The sequence below is a fragment of the Nicotiana tabacum genome, chromosome 8 (assembly GCF_000715075.1).
Source record: "Nicotiana tabacum cultivar K326 chromosome 8, ASM71507v2, whole genome shotgun sequence".
Lineage (NCBI taxonomy): Eukaryota > Viridiplantae > Streptophyta > Magnoliopsida > Solanales > Solanaceae > Nicotiana > Nicotiana tabacum.
Genome location: NC_134087.1, coordinates 122,411,172 through 122,425,996, shown reverse-complemented (window position 1 = coordinate 122,425,996; position 14,825 = coordinate 122,411,172).

The following is a 14,825-nucleotide window of genomic DNA, read 5'->3' as shown; positions in this document are numbered from 1 at the left end:
CTTTATCTTGAGTTATTACTATTGCATCTTTATTTTCTATGTGACTTGTCATTGTTGTTCTGTCTTTGTCCTCTATCTCAATTGTTGTTGTGTTGTCCATGCCTTCTATCCATTTAACTTGCAAATATCATGCCTTCATTCTTGTTTATCATATCCACATCTATGTCGTTTCTCATTTGTTGCACTTTTATATAAGCCTGTTAGTTATTCATGCCATCTATTTGTTTAGTTTAGAAAGATCATGCTTTCCTTCATGGTTGTTATATCTACATCCAAGCCTACCATGTTAGCGGGTGAAATTTATGTCCCTGTATCTTAAATGCTATCGTTACTTCTATGCCTTCTATCTAGTCTGTTACTGTTGTCCATATGCACTGTGTTGTTTGTTTTTGCTACATGTGTATCTTCCACTTTATCGTTATTGTTATTGGCATTTCTTTCACCTGGTTGGTTCTTTTATACATATGCTCGGTGAGGAAGAGATAAATGCACGAAGGGTGTTGTCGTGCCAATTGAGTTGACTTGCATTCACATATTGGGTGAGGAAGAGATAAATGCACAAAGGGTGTTGCATTGCCATTTGATTTGATATCTTGAGTATATTTCTCATACTATGAAAGTTATGAAGTTTCTACCGTGGTTTGTTGGTTATCACATTAAGGAAAGGATTGGTCGTGATATTGGGGAATATTGACCGTGATTACTTCTAGTAATCATATACTGCTTCACATATTTGTTTCTTGTACTCTTTTATGTTATACTTTAGTATTGTTCTACTGCTAGTCTACCGCACAAGTTATATCAGTGAGTATCTTTTGACTAAAAATCATTGTCACTACTTCACCGAAGTTAGACAAGATACTTACTGGGTACATGGAGTCGTTTGTACTCATACTACACTGCTGCACCCTATGTGCAAATTTTGGAACGGGAGTTACTATTTAAGGTAGGAGCTGGCCTTGAAGATGTACCTCCATTCCGGCTATAGCTTCCACTTGCCGTGGTAGCTTTATATTTTGCTAAGATGTTTATGTAGAGTTCGAACAGATGATGTATTTATTTTGTACCAACTTTTGTAAATTCTAAGTCTTAGAAGCTCATGACTTGTACTACCGGTCCTTGGGATGTTATATAGAATCTAGATATATCATTTGTCACTTTTATTTAATTAGAATTGTGTATAAGAATTGTGTATACTGTTAATTGGTTGACCTAGCGGGTTGAGTTAGGTTCCATCATGACTAGTGTATTTTGGGTCGTGACAAATGGCTATCTTTTTGTCTAGGTGTTTTGGTTCTAAATACTTACTTTTTTTCTTGTAAAATAGGTGTTTGAGATACTCGAGATGGTACCACTTGTTTATTCTAAAGAAGTTGCGGAGCCCACTAGTGTGCATGCACAATTATCTCGAGATCAAAGTTCAATGTCTTCTACACAATTTGATGAAGGCTTGCTTAATGAAATTGTTAATGTAATTTTTTGGTCTTTGAATACGATTATCTTTTTATTTGCTTAAGAGAATTTTCTGTTTTTATGGTTTTTGATTAAGAGGTTATCGGCAAAGTTGAAAAGTGATTTGCAGGCAGAAAGTGTTAGAATTCATCAAAAAATAACTTTATCAGAAAAAAGGATTCAGAATGACATCAAGGTAACATGTCTTGAATTTTTGAGCTTCTAAATTTAAATTTAGGACTACTTGTCCTAAATATTTGAGCTTCTAATACTTTGAAATTCAGGACTACGAGTCCTAAATTTTTGAGCTTTTAAATTTAAATTCAGGACTAAATGTCCTTAATTTTTGAGGTTTTAAATTTAAATTCAGGACTAAGTTTTCTTAAATTTTGAGCTTCTAAATTTAAATCTAGAATAAAGTGTCCTAAATTTTTGAGCTTCTAATTTGAAATTCAGGACTAAGTGTCCTAAATTTTTTAGCTTGTAACATAAAATTAGGACTAACTTTTCTCCATTTTTGAGCATCTAACTTTAAGTTCAGTACTAACTGTCCTTAACTTATAAGCAGCTAATTGTGACAACCCAAAGGGTCATCACCTGTTTTCTTACCTATTATGTGCTTCTGAGGCCTTGAAAACCTTATTTAGAGTCGTTTCGATTTGCGTGAGCAGTCCGGGCGCATAACCGGAAAGCTTAAATATGAAATTCTGTGAAAAATGTTAATTCTTGACTTTAAAATGAATAAATTTGACTTCGGTCAATATTTTGGGTAAACGGACCCGGACCCATGATTTGACGGTCCCGAAGAGTCCGTAGGAAAATATGGGACTTGGGCGTATGCCCGGAATCGGAATCCGAGGTCCCTAGACCGAGAAATGAATTTTTAAGTGAAATTGTTTTCAGAAATTATTTAAGGAAATTTGAAGTGAAAACTGATTAGAAAGCAATGGTATCGGGACCGTATTTTGGTTCTGGCACCCGGTACAGGTCTTATATATGACTTGAGTCATTCCTGTGAAATTTGGTTGAAAATGGGCGCCGTTTGACGTGATCCGGACCTTAATTGAGAAATTTGATGTTTAAAAGAGTTTTGAGAAATTTTAGTGATCTCGAGGTTTAATTCGATGCTCGTGATGTTATTTTGGTCATTTGAGTACACGAATATGTCCGTAGGATGTTTTTGAGGTTGTATGTATACTTGGGTTGGAGTTTCGAGGGCTCAGGTGAGTTTCGAGTAGGTTCTGGGATGCCTTAGGCTTAGAAAGTCAGGTGTTGCAGGTTCAGGAAGCCACAGTCTATGAACCCTCTAGTGCGGTCCGCGAGAAATCGCGTGTGACCACGGAGGGGCTAGCGCGGCTGCGGTCGCCTTTGTGCGGTGGAAGCTGTGTGGTCGCAGTCGCCTTTGTGCGGTCCGCTCAAGGTGCTCAACTGCAGGTCTTCAGGGAGGGGCCAGCGCGGCCGCGGTCGCCTTTGTGCGGTCCGCGGTGGAGGCTGTGCGGCCACGTTCCATTTGATGTGGTCCGCATTGGGGGTCTGAGAGAGGTATAAATAAACGGAAATTTCAGCTATTTTTCACTTTTCAAAACATCAAAAACATAAGAGTCGATTTTTGAAACAACCTTTTTTCTACAAAACGTTGGTAAGTGATTTCTAACTCATTTTCTTCACTCCTTGACATCTTATAACATGATTTCAACTTCAAATCAAAGATTTTCATGGGGGAAATTGGGTGTTTTGGGTAGAACCTAGGTTTTTCTAAAATTAGGGATTTGGACCTTAATAGGTCCGATTTAAAACAAATTATAAATTTGGATTCGTGGGGGAATGGGTAATCGGGTTTTGGTCCGAACCTCGGGTTTCGACCATGTGGTCGCGGGGGGTGATTTCTGACTTTTGGGTAAAACTTTAGTAAACTCATTTTCATGCATTGGGGTTGATTCATTTAGCACTTATTGATGTAATTAAGTAGCTTGTGACTAGATTCGAGCGGATTGGTGGTGGAATCAAGGGGTAAAGCTATAGTTGAGACTTGAGTGATAATCAAGGCATCGAGGTAAGTGTTTGGTCTAACCCTAGCTTGAGGGATTAGTAGTTGAGTCATACTTGCTACTTGCTTCTTGTTGAGTACGGCGTATAGGCATGGTGATGAGTATCTATATGTTGGTGTCAAGCATGACCGTGAGTCTTAAATTGAATGTGTTCCTAAATTACACTTGGGTGCTTTACTTAATGATCTTCGATGATTGAGCATTTTCAGTAATTAAACTGAGTACAAGTTGAGTTGAGATTGGTTCTCCCTTACCGGGATGACTAATTCAATATTGTTGTTCCCTTGCTGGGAAAATTATAATATTGTTGTGTTCCCTTGGCGGGAAGTTATTATATTATTTATGTTTCCTTGTCGGGTTTTCTTGTGATTGTGTGATGAAATGTAAAAGGGAGCGGGTGGTTTGCATACCACAAGATATAATGAAATGGGAGAGGGTGGTACGCCTACCACGAGATATAATGAAATGTGAGCGGGTGGTACACCTACCACAAGATATAATGAGATGCGAGCGGGTGGTACGCCTACCACAAGATATAATGAAATGGGAGCGAGTGGTACGCCTACCATGAGATATAATGAAATGGGAGTGGGTGGTACGCCTACCACGAGATATGATGAAATGGGAGCGGGTGGTACGCCTACCACAAGATATACTGAAATGGGAGTGGGTGGTACGCCTACCATAAGATATACTGAAATGGGAGCGGGTGGTACGCCTACCACAAGATATGAGAAATAGGATCGGTTTGCACGCCTGCAACAAGATCAAACTGGAAGTGAAAGTTGCCTTATTTCTCTTTATCCGTGTTATAATTTAAATTGTAGTTTCCTTACTATTCTTTGATATTCTATTTTATCTGCTACCCCCGAAGCATGTTTCCCCTTTCCTAGCTTTGATTGCTTATTACCTGTTTACTTTTCCACCAAATAGTATATAACTGCACATGTTTATCTGGAGTCTGGTCCTAGCCTCGTCACTACCTCACCGGGGTTAGGCCAGACACTTACCAGCACATGGGGTCGGTTGTGCTGATACTACACTCTGGGCTCTTTTGCACAGATCCAGGTCTTGGACAGTAGCAGTAGCGTGGGAGCCAACTTTCAGTCCAGTGAGACACCGAGGTAGCCTTGCAAGCGTCCGCAGGCCCGGCGTCTCCTCTATCATTATTTCAGTCTGTTATCTCATGTATTCGAGACAAATAATTTATATTTTTCTTTCAAATGGTTGTATTTAGTACTCTTAGAAGTTCATGATTACTGTGACACCAGTTCTTGGGTAGAGGCATATGTTGATTTCCGTATTATTGTTCAGTTTCTTTAATTTAAATCTTCCGTATATTCATTAAATTCTGCTATTTTCATGCTATCACTGATAATCGTTAAAGGAAGTGATTTGTTAATGAAGTAAGCTATTAAGGATTGGCTTGCCTAGCTCACATTAGTAGGCACCATCACGACTCCCGAGGGTGGAAATTTCGGGTGGTGATATATTGGTATCAGAGATCTAGGTTACATAGGTCTCACAACTCACAGACAATCTTAGTAGAGTCTGAGGGATCGGTACGGAGACGTCTGTATTTATCGCCAGAGGATACAGAGTTAGAAAAATCTCATATTTGTTCTTTCTTGTCGTGCGGATTTGTTCCTCAAATACTAATTGGATTTCTACTCTGTTCTCTCGCAGATGGCGAGAACACGCGCTTCCTCATCTACCGCTCAGCAGCCCAAGCCCCCAGCAAGAGCTACCACTAGGGGTAGAGGCCGAGGCCATGCTAGAGGCCGAGTAGGGGCAGAGTTCAGTCCCGAGCAGTAGCACCAGTGGCGGAGCCTCAGGTTGATTTTAAGGAGGAGGTTCCAGCCCCAGCAGTTCTGGTGGGACCAGCTTAGGTCCTAGAGGGGTTTATTGCTACCCCAATTCTTCAGGATGCTCTGGTCCGATTGTTGGGCCTCATGGAGAGTGTCTCTCGAGCAGGTTTGCTTCCTGTAGCACCAGCCACTTCTCAGGCTGGAGGAGGGGCTTAGACTCCTGTTACACACACTCTAGAGTAGGTAGTTCCTCAGATTTAGACTCCAGCGGTTCAGCCAGTTGGAGCAGTTCAGCCGGGTGTACTAGCTCAGACCGGTGATGGAGCGGCTATGTCTGCCGATGTTTTGTGGAGGCTGGATAGGTTCACCAAGCTCTTCACTACTACTTTCAGCAGCGCTTCTTCTGAGGATCCCCAAGATTTTCTATATAGCTGTCACGAGGTTCTCAGGAACATGGGTATTGTTGAGACCAATGGGGTCGATTTTGCTACATTCCGCTGTCTGGATCCGCCAAGACTTGGTGGAGGGATTATTGCTTAGCTAGGCCAGCCGGGTCGCCATCTTTGACTTGTGAGCAGTTTACAGTATTGTTTATGGAGAAGTTTCTCCCCGTTACTTAGAGAGAGGCCTATCGGATACAGTTTGAGCACCTCCAGCAGGGTTCCATAACGGTCACCCAGTATGAGACCAGGTTCATCGACTTAGCTCGCCATGCTCTTGTCATACTTCATACGGAGAGGGAGAGGGTGAGGAGGTTTATCGACAGTCTTATTCAGTCGATTCGTCTTCAGATAGCCAAGGAGGCTGGGAGTGAGATCACTTTTCAGGAGGCGGCCAATGTGGCCTGCAGAGTTGAGATGGTTCTGTCACATGAAGGTGGTCAGGGGTCGGATAAGAGGCCCCGTCATTTAGGCAGATTCAGTGGTACCTCATCTGGAGGAAGAGATTCATATGGTAGAGGCCATCCTCCTAGGCCCTTTCAGTCAGCTCTTCAGGCTTTTCACGGTGCTTCAGGTGGCCGTGGTCCTCCGATTCAGTATTCTGATCAGTAGTCCTTTAGTGCACCGCCAGCACCTATCAGTGCACCGCCGCTTCAGAGTTTTCAAGGTTGTCAGCCCTAGCAGCCTAAGGCTTGTTTTACTTGTAGCGACACGAGCCACATTTCTAGGTATTGCCCTCGGGTTTCGAGTAGTTCTCCGCATCAGGGTTCCTGTGCTATGGTTCAGGCACTAGATGTTCCACAACCCGCCCAGCCAGCTAGAGGTGGGGGTAGAGGTGTTAGAGGTGGAGGTAGAGGTCCTAGAGGTGGAGCTCTGGCCGCCAAAGGTGGAGGTCAGCCAGTAGCAGGCCGTCCCAAAGAGGTAATTCAGGGTGGTGGGGCCTAGCCCCGATGTTATGCTCTCCTAGCCAGGCCCTAGGCTAAGGCTTCAGATGCAGTTATTACAGGTACGGTTCTAGTTTGTGATAGAGATGCTTTAGTGTTATTTGATCCAGGGTCTACATAGTCGTATATGTCATCTTATTTTACACTGTATCTGGTCATGCCTAGTGATTCGTTGAGTATTCCTGTTTATGTGTCTACACCGGTGGGTGATTCTATTATGGTATATCGAGTCCATCGCTCTTGTGTAGTTGTGATTGGGGGTCTTGAGACTCATGTGGATTTGTTGCTTCTAGACATGGTCGATTTCGATGTCATATTGGGGATGAACTAGCTATCATCTTACCACGCTATCTTGGACTATCGCGCCAAGACTGTGACCTTAGCTTTACTGGGTATGCCTCGTTTAGAGTATAGAGGGACTCATGGTCATTCTACCCGTAGAGTCATTTCTTATGTGAAGGCTCGGCGTATGGTCGAGAAGGGGTGCTTGGCCTATTTAGCTTATGTTCGTGATTCTAGTGCGGATGTTTCCTCTATTGATTCTGTGCTCGTGGTTCGTGAGTTTCCTGAGGTATTCCCTTCAGACCTGCAGGGTATGCCGCCCGATAGGGATATTGACTTTTGCATTGATTTGGCTCCGGGCACTCAGCCCATTTCTATTCTGTCGTATCGCATGGCCCCGCCAGAGTTGAAAGAGTTGAAGGAGCAGTTGAAGGACTTTCTTGAGAAAGGGTTTCATTAGACCTAGTGTTTTGCCTTGGGGTGCGCCGGTGTGGTTTGTTAAGAAAAAGGATTTTCGATGAGAATGTGCATTGATTACCGGCAGTGAACAAGGTCACCATCAAGAATAAGTATCCACTGCAGAGGATCGATGATTTGTTCGATCAGCTTCAGGTGCCAAGGTATTTTCAAAGATTGACTTGAGATCTGGCTACCATCAGTTGAGGATTAGGGCATCCGATGTCCCTAAGACAACTTTCCGCACTCTGTACGAGCATTATGAGTTCTTGGTCATGTCATTTGGGTTGACAAATGCCCCAGTGGCTTTTATGGATTTGATGAACCGAGTGTTTAGGACTTATTTGGACTCATTTGTGATAGTCTTCATTGATGATATTTTGATATATTCCCGCAGCCAGGAGGAGCACGAGCAGCATCTTAGAGTGGTTCTTCAGACTCTGAAGGATAGTCAGTTATATGCTAAGTTCTCGAAGTGTGAGTTCTAGCTGAGTTCAGTTGCATTTTTAGGTCATGTTGTATTAGCAGAGGGTATTCAGGTTGATCCGAAGAAGATTGAGGCAGTCAAGAACTGGCCTAGACCAACATCAGCTACAGAGATTCGGAGTTTCTTGGGATTGGCAGACTACTATCGTCGGTTTGTGGAAGGGTTCTTATTTATCGCAGCCCCGATGACCAGGTTGACCCAGAAGGGTGCCCAGTTCAGATGGTCGGATGAGTGTGAGGTGAGCTTTCAGAGGCTCGAAACAGCTCTAACTACGACATCGGCGTTGGTTTTGCCCATAGGTTCAGGGCCTTACACAATTTATTGTGATGCTTCCCGTATTGGGCTTGGTGCAGTGCTGGTGCAGGATGGCAAGGTCATTGCTTATGCTTCTAGGCAGTTGAAGATTCATGAGAAGAACTATCCAGTACATGATTTGGAATTGGCAGCCATTGTTCACGCATTGAAGATTTAGAGGCACTATCTGTATGGTGTGGCGTGTGAGGTGTTCACGGATCATAAGAGTCTTCAGTATTTGTTCAAGCAAAAGGAGTTGAATTTGAGGCAGAGGGGGTGGTTGGAGTTGTTGAAAGATTATGACATCACTATATTATATCACCCGGGAAAGGCCAATGTGGTGGCCGATGCTATGAGTAGAAAGTCAGCCAGCATGTGCAGTCTTGCTTATATTCTGGTCGGTGAGAAGCCGTTTGCGTTGGATGTTCAGGCTTTGGCCAATCGATTTGTGAGATTGGATATCTTTGAGCTTAGCCAAGTATTAGCTTGCACGGTCGCTCGATCTTCATTATTGGAGCGTATCCGTGATCGACAGTTTGATGATCCCCATTTGTGTGTCCTTAGAGACACAGTGCAGCGTGGAGGTGCCAGGCAGGTTACCTTAGGTGATGATGGAGTTTTGAGATTGCAGGGCAAGTTTGTGTGCCTAATGTGGATGGGTTTCGAGAGTTGATTTTAGAGAAGGCCCATAGTTCCCGGTACTCTATTCATCCGGGCACCGCGAAGATGTATCAGGATTTGCGGCAACATTATTGGTGGCGTAGAATGAAGAAGGATATTGTTGCATATATGACATAGTGTTTGAATTTTCAGCAGGTTAAGTATGAGCATCAGAGGCCTGGTGGATTGTTTCAGCGGATTGAGCTTCCTGAGTGGAAGTGAGAGCGGATCACTATGGACTTCATTGCTGGACTTCTGCTGACTCGGAAGAAGTTTGACGCAGTTTGGGTCATTGTTGATATGCTGACCAAGTCAGTGCATTTCATTCCTGTGGCAGTCTCCTATTCATTCGAGAGGTTAGCTAAGATCTATATCCGGGAGATTTTTCATCTTCATGGTGTGCTCGTATCTATCATTTCGGACCGAGGTACGCAGTTTACCTCGCGTTTCTGGAGAACAGTTCAACGAGAGTTGGGCACTCAGGTGGAGTTGAGTACAGCCTTTCATCCCCAGACGGACGGCCAGTCCGAGCGGACTATTCAGATTCTGGAGGATATGCTCCGAGCTTATGTCATCGATTTTGGAGGTTCGTGGGATCAGTTTTTGCCTTTAACAGAGTTTGCCTACAACAACAGCTACTAGTCGAGTATGTAGATGGCTCCTTATGAGGCTTTGTATGGTAGGCGATGTCGATCTCCAGTTGGGTGGTTTGAGCTGGGAGAGGCTCGGTTGTTGGGTACGGATCTAGTTCAGGAGGCCTTGGACAAGGTCAAGATCATTCAGGAGAGGCTTTGTACGGCTCAGTCCAGGCAAAAGAGTTATGCAGACCGCAAAGTTCAGGATGTGGTTTTTATGGTTGGTGAGCGGGTATTGCTCCGAGTGTCGCCTATGAAGGGCGTGATGAGATTCGGGAAGAAGGGCAAACTTAGCCCTAGGTTCATTGGTCCATTTGAGAATCTTGATCGAGTGGGTCATTAGAGGCTCGAGGTTAGGCCAGACACTTACCAACACATGGGGTCGGTTGTGCTGATACTACACCGAGGTAGCCTTGCAAGCGTCCGCAGGCCCGGCGTCTCCTCTATCATTATTTCAGTCTGTTATCTCATGTATTCGAGACAAACAATTTATATTTTCTTTCAAACAATTGTATTTAGTACTCTTAGAAGTTCGTGAGTAATGTGACACCAGGTCTTGGGTAGAGGCATATATTGATTTCCATATTACTGTTCAGTTTCTTTAATTTAAGTCTTCCGTATATTCATTAAATTCCGCTATTTTTATGCTATCACTGATAATCGTTAAAAGAAGTGATTTGTTAATGAAGTAAGCTGTTAAAGATTGCCTTGCCTAGTTCACATTAGTAGGCGCCATCACGAGTCCCGAGGGTGGGAATTCCGGGTTGTGACACTAATATTTCTGATTATTATTTTAAATACTATCTCACATGCTTTAATGACAAGCCTAGAGTTGAAGGTTTATACTTTATTGAAGTTTCTTGAGAAACCACGTGAAAGGAACAAAGAGAGAGAACCTAGTGTAATATTAATTAGCAAAGATGCATTTGTTGATCAATGTGACAATAATGAAGATCTTTATGAAAGCTTTAATACAAATGTACATCTAGAAGATGAAACTGATATTGGCATCGGATTTGGTAAAGATTAGATAGATTTTTTGATATTGTTGTCATTGTAAATTTAATTTCAATAGTGTAACAAATACTAACTATTTTGCGCTTACAAATGTGTGTAGAATTTTGTGACGAGGTGGAATGTCAAGATCAGGAAAATCCAAAAGAGAGAAGTGTAATGAAATTATTTATAAATATGGAGTGCAGTCCCAGGATGTAGAAAATCCTTTGGGAACAAGTATAAGTGAGTTTGTGTGCAAATGTGTAGAAGGAACATGTCACGACCCAAATTTCACTATAGGCCGTGATGGCGCCCAACGTCACCGCTAGACAAGCCAACAGTGAACTATCCATTTAATTGTTCATTTAATACTTTCAAAGTCATTGATTTGTATTTAATAAAGGAACAAATAGTAAATGATCATAGTAATGTAAATAATAAACTAAACATAGAGTAAAGTAGTGAATTTAATAATCAAAAACCATGAGTAACTACTAGAAATTTTCCAAAATCCGATGTCACAAGTACACGAGCATCTAGTAGAATATACAAAACTCTCTAAAACTAATGTTTGAAATAGAATAGATAGAAATGATAAAACATAACAAGATAAGGCCCCGTGTGCTGCAGAACGGAGCATGAGAGGCAGCTCACGACTAGGCATCCGGGTAATATGGATGTACGCCTGGACGAACTCCAGATGTACCTGCCTCAGAAACTTCACAATATGTGCAGAAGTGTAGCGTGAGTACATAAACAATGTGTACCCAGTAAGTATCTAGTTTAACCTCGAAGAAATAGTGATGAGGGGTCGACATCAACACTTACTAGTTGTCAATATACATAATGTGCAAGAATTATAAATAGGCATGAAATACAACAACAATAATAGAATAAGAGGCAATAATTTAAACGATTCTTTAACAAATTAACATATCAAAAGTCTCCAAATATCACTTGCAAATCTCAACAAGTAAAGGCCATCATGTATTTACTTCTCCTCAAGTCATAAAGGGTATATCGAGTATATTCGTACTCCTAGCGACAACACGCACGATTTATGACGAGGTCGTACGACCCGATCTATAACAATCGTGTACATACATTACTGAGGTTGTACGGTCTGATCCATGGATGCATCACATAATATATATAAATATTGCTGAGGCGTTCGGCCCGAACCACAAGAATAGGGAAACTGTTCGGACTACGAATCATGTGTTTACAACTCCAAGGTAAGCCCGTAAAAGAATATAAATTTGCATTAATAATTAAATATTCCTCCAAATTTCTAAGTAATGAAGCTCGATTTAATATAATCTTTAACCAAATTATTACTTATTATTATAGGCAATTAAACTATCATGTTGAGTTCAAATAGTGCAAGCAATTACATAATAAAGGCCTATGTCTACCCGGACATAACATGAATTTTAGCTGCGGACGTACTCTCGTCACTTCATGCATACGTAACATCCACAATTAGTAGTATATAACAATTTAAACACCTATGGGGTTAATTTCCTCTTACAAGGTTAGGAAAGAGACTTAACTCGTTTTCAAGTCCACTTTCCGGTCCATAAATCACACTAAAAGACTCAAGTCGATGCCACACAATCCGAAACTAGTTAAATATTGTACAAACTAATCAATATAGGCTCAAAAGTTCATAATTTAACTATTAGAGTAATTACCCACCCCAATTTAGAAGGTTCCTAAAATTCACTGTTGCAACCAAAACACTCACGCAAGTGTACGCGATCTTCAAGTAATATAGTAATAAGTAGAGTATCGTTCCCACGAGGACTTGTGATTAACTTATCAACTGATGCAAACTCAAACAATTATCGATTCAAGCTAATTCATCACAAAATACTTTAAATAACCGATTTTCAAGCTAGCATGATCAAACAATAATACCACACAAAGTTACTACACCATTTATGCAATTTTCTTTTAACAGTTAATAAGAGAGATATTCCAGGGTTATGGGCTTGCTAGAGATCATGCTACGCTTTTAGCTTAAAAATGATTTGTTGAATTATCTGGGTTATTGATTATAGGGTTGATAATATCCATAAGAATCTGTCGAATTCTTATGCGACTATTCAAGTTAAATTAACACCTATATTTCTCTGGCATCAACATTAACTCAAATGCATTTACAATTCCTATTTTTCAACCAAACAAGGCAATTAAGTATAGTTCTATTTTAATCGCGAATCTTTCACCCGATGCCCAGGATTCAGAACTTGTTCTATTTGATTCTATATGCAATCAAGAATTTTCTTTTTCAAGTTTAACTCAAGATTCGTAAATAGTATTTCACTGTTAGCTACGCAGTAAAATAATTAACAGCAGAATCAAATAAACAACCCTTAACGATAAATTCAAGATCATCAATTTAAGCTTCATACAACATAATCATCTAACACCCATAATCCCAGAATATTTGGGTTTTTTAGCCACTCATAATTATACAAACATCAACAATATATGTCTTAAATATAAAATAAATAGATACTAGAAGAAGGTTTAGAAAAACTCTTTTAATCCTTGCTCCAAAGTGTTGTCTCCTCTTGATTTTTTATCCTCCAAGATGGATCTTCTCCTCCTTTTTTCTTTCAAAACAGGTCTCTTTCGTCAATAATGGATGCTTTACCCTTTTTAATCGTGTGGAAGGGGTTTTGATAATTATGCCCTTTTTAGACCGAAATAGAGTAGCTATGTGATTTTTACACGTCCGTGATGCCCCGTGCACCGCGTACATGGATTGGACAGAGGCAGAATGTATTTTAACGGAGAAAAACAATGCAACGAGGATTTTTGCACTGCCTCGGCCCCCCACGCGGCGCACCTCGCTATGCGGCAGTGTATTTTCCTGCGCTGCTTCGGTTTTTTCTTGTTTATCTATCCGGGCTTGCTTTGCGACCCCCGAACACGATCCCGACTTGATTTATTTAGGTTTTATTCAGACTTTAAAGCCCCAAATTAATCAAATTCATCCCAAAGTTAACTCTTAAGTCAGAGTATCTTCCTGCAAGGCATAAAGCATGAATTTAGTACAAATCATTATCATTTAAGCTCAAACCTTTGTAAAATGCAATAATTAAAGTGTTGTTACAATGACTAAAACACGAGTTTTTAGCCTATGATCAACAATCCACACTTAGACAATTGCTCGTCCTCGAGCAATTAACATACATTTCACATAAGGACGACCTTTTTATCAAGCAATTTTTTTAACAACACATGCCGACACTTAAGTACCAATTCATAATAGTTCAACCTCAAGACATGACTCACAAGTGCCACGCATTTTCATAACTTGCTCACTTACTCTAACACTAAGGTCAAAACGTTTCCTTTCTTTCACAAATCATGTGCCCTCCCACAACTACTATAGACTAGTTCCTGTCAACATAGTATTCACAAATATTTAGGAACTCAAAATAGGAAGAATTTACTCACTCTCAGAATTGAAATTCACGTGCAACAGATGACATACCATATGCTTGCCCCTAGTGTAATACTCTACTAATTGAGCTTATTCAATCAAAGATCAAATAGGACTTTAATTGGTTGTAATGCAGGATGAGGAATGGTGTGATAAATATAGAATGTAGTAGATATATCTCTTTGAGCACTTCATACATACACCATTTCATTTCACAATTTCAGCATTACTCTTATGTTAAACCATCTCCAACCTTATTGATGTTTTACATAATAACAACAAATCTCATTCTATTTAAGCACCATAAGCTAGGGAATGTTACTAATGAAAATCCATCCCCTATATATATACACACATACACATACATATATACATGTTTTTTTCCTATTTTTTTTCCATATAAACCAACAAATCTCCTCTCAACTTTAACAACATTAAAACAACACTAAGTGCTCATGAGAGGTAGAGGTTCAAACAACTGATATATTTACATAAATTGGTAAGGTTTATAATGTGTATGCCAAAGAAATAGGATTAATGGCTCAAAAGGTTTGACTAAGATATATACAACTAGGTGGGAACAATTATAAAACTAGTTTAACAAAGAAATGCCTATATCATCTCCTAAACTGAATAATGCTACTTTTTCGCTTTGCAAACACTTGAGGGAAAGTTTTAGATATCAACTGTTATGCACAGAATATTTCAACAACCTCACTCACACATTAGCACGCAACTCATTCAAGCTTGGATCTTTCTCGACTCTCTAGTCAAAGTAGTTAAGCATAGTTATAAATAAACAATTTAAGGCACTTACTTTAGAATCAAGAACTGAGATTTGAACATCACAAATAAGGTACATATAA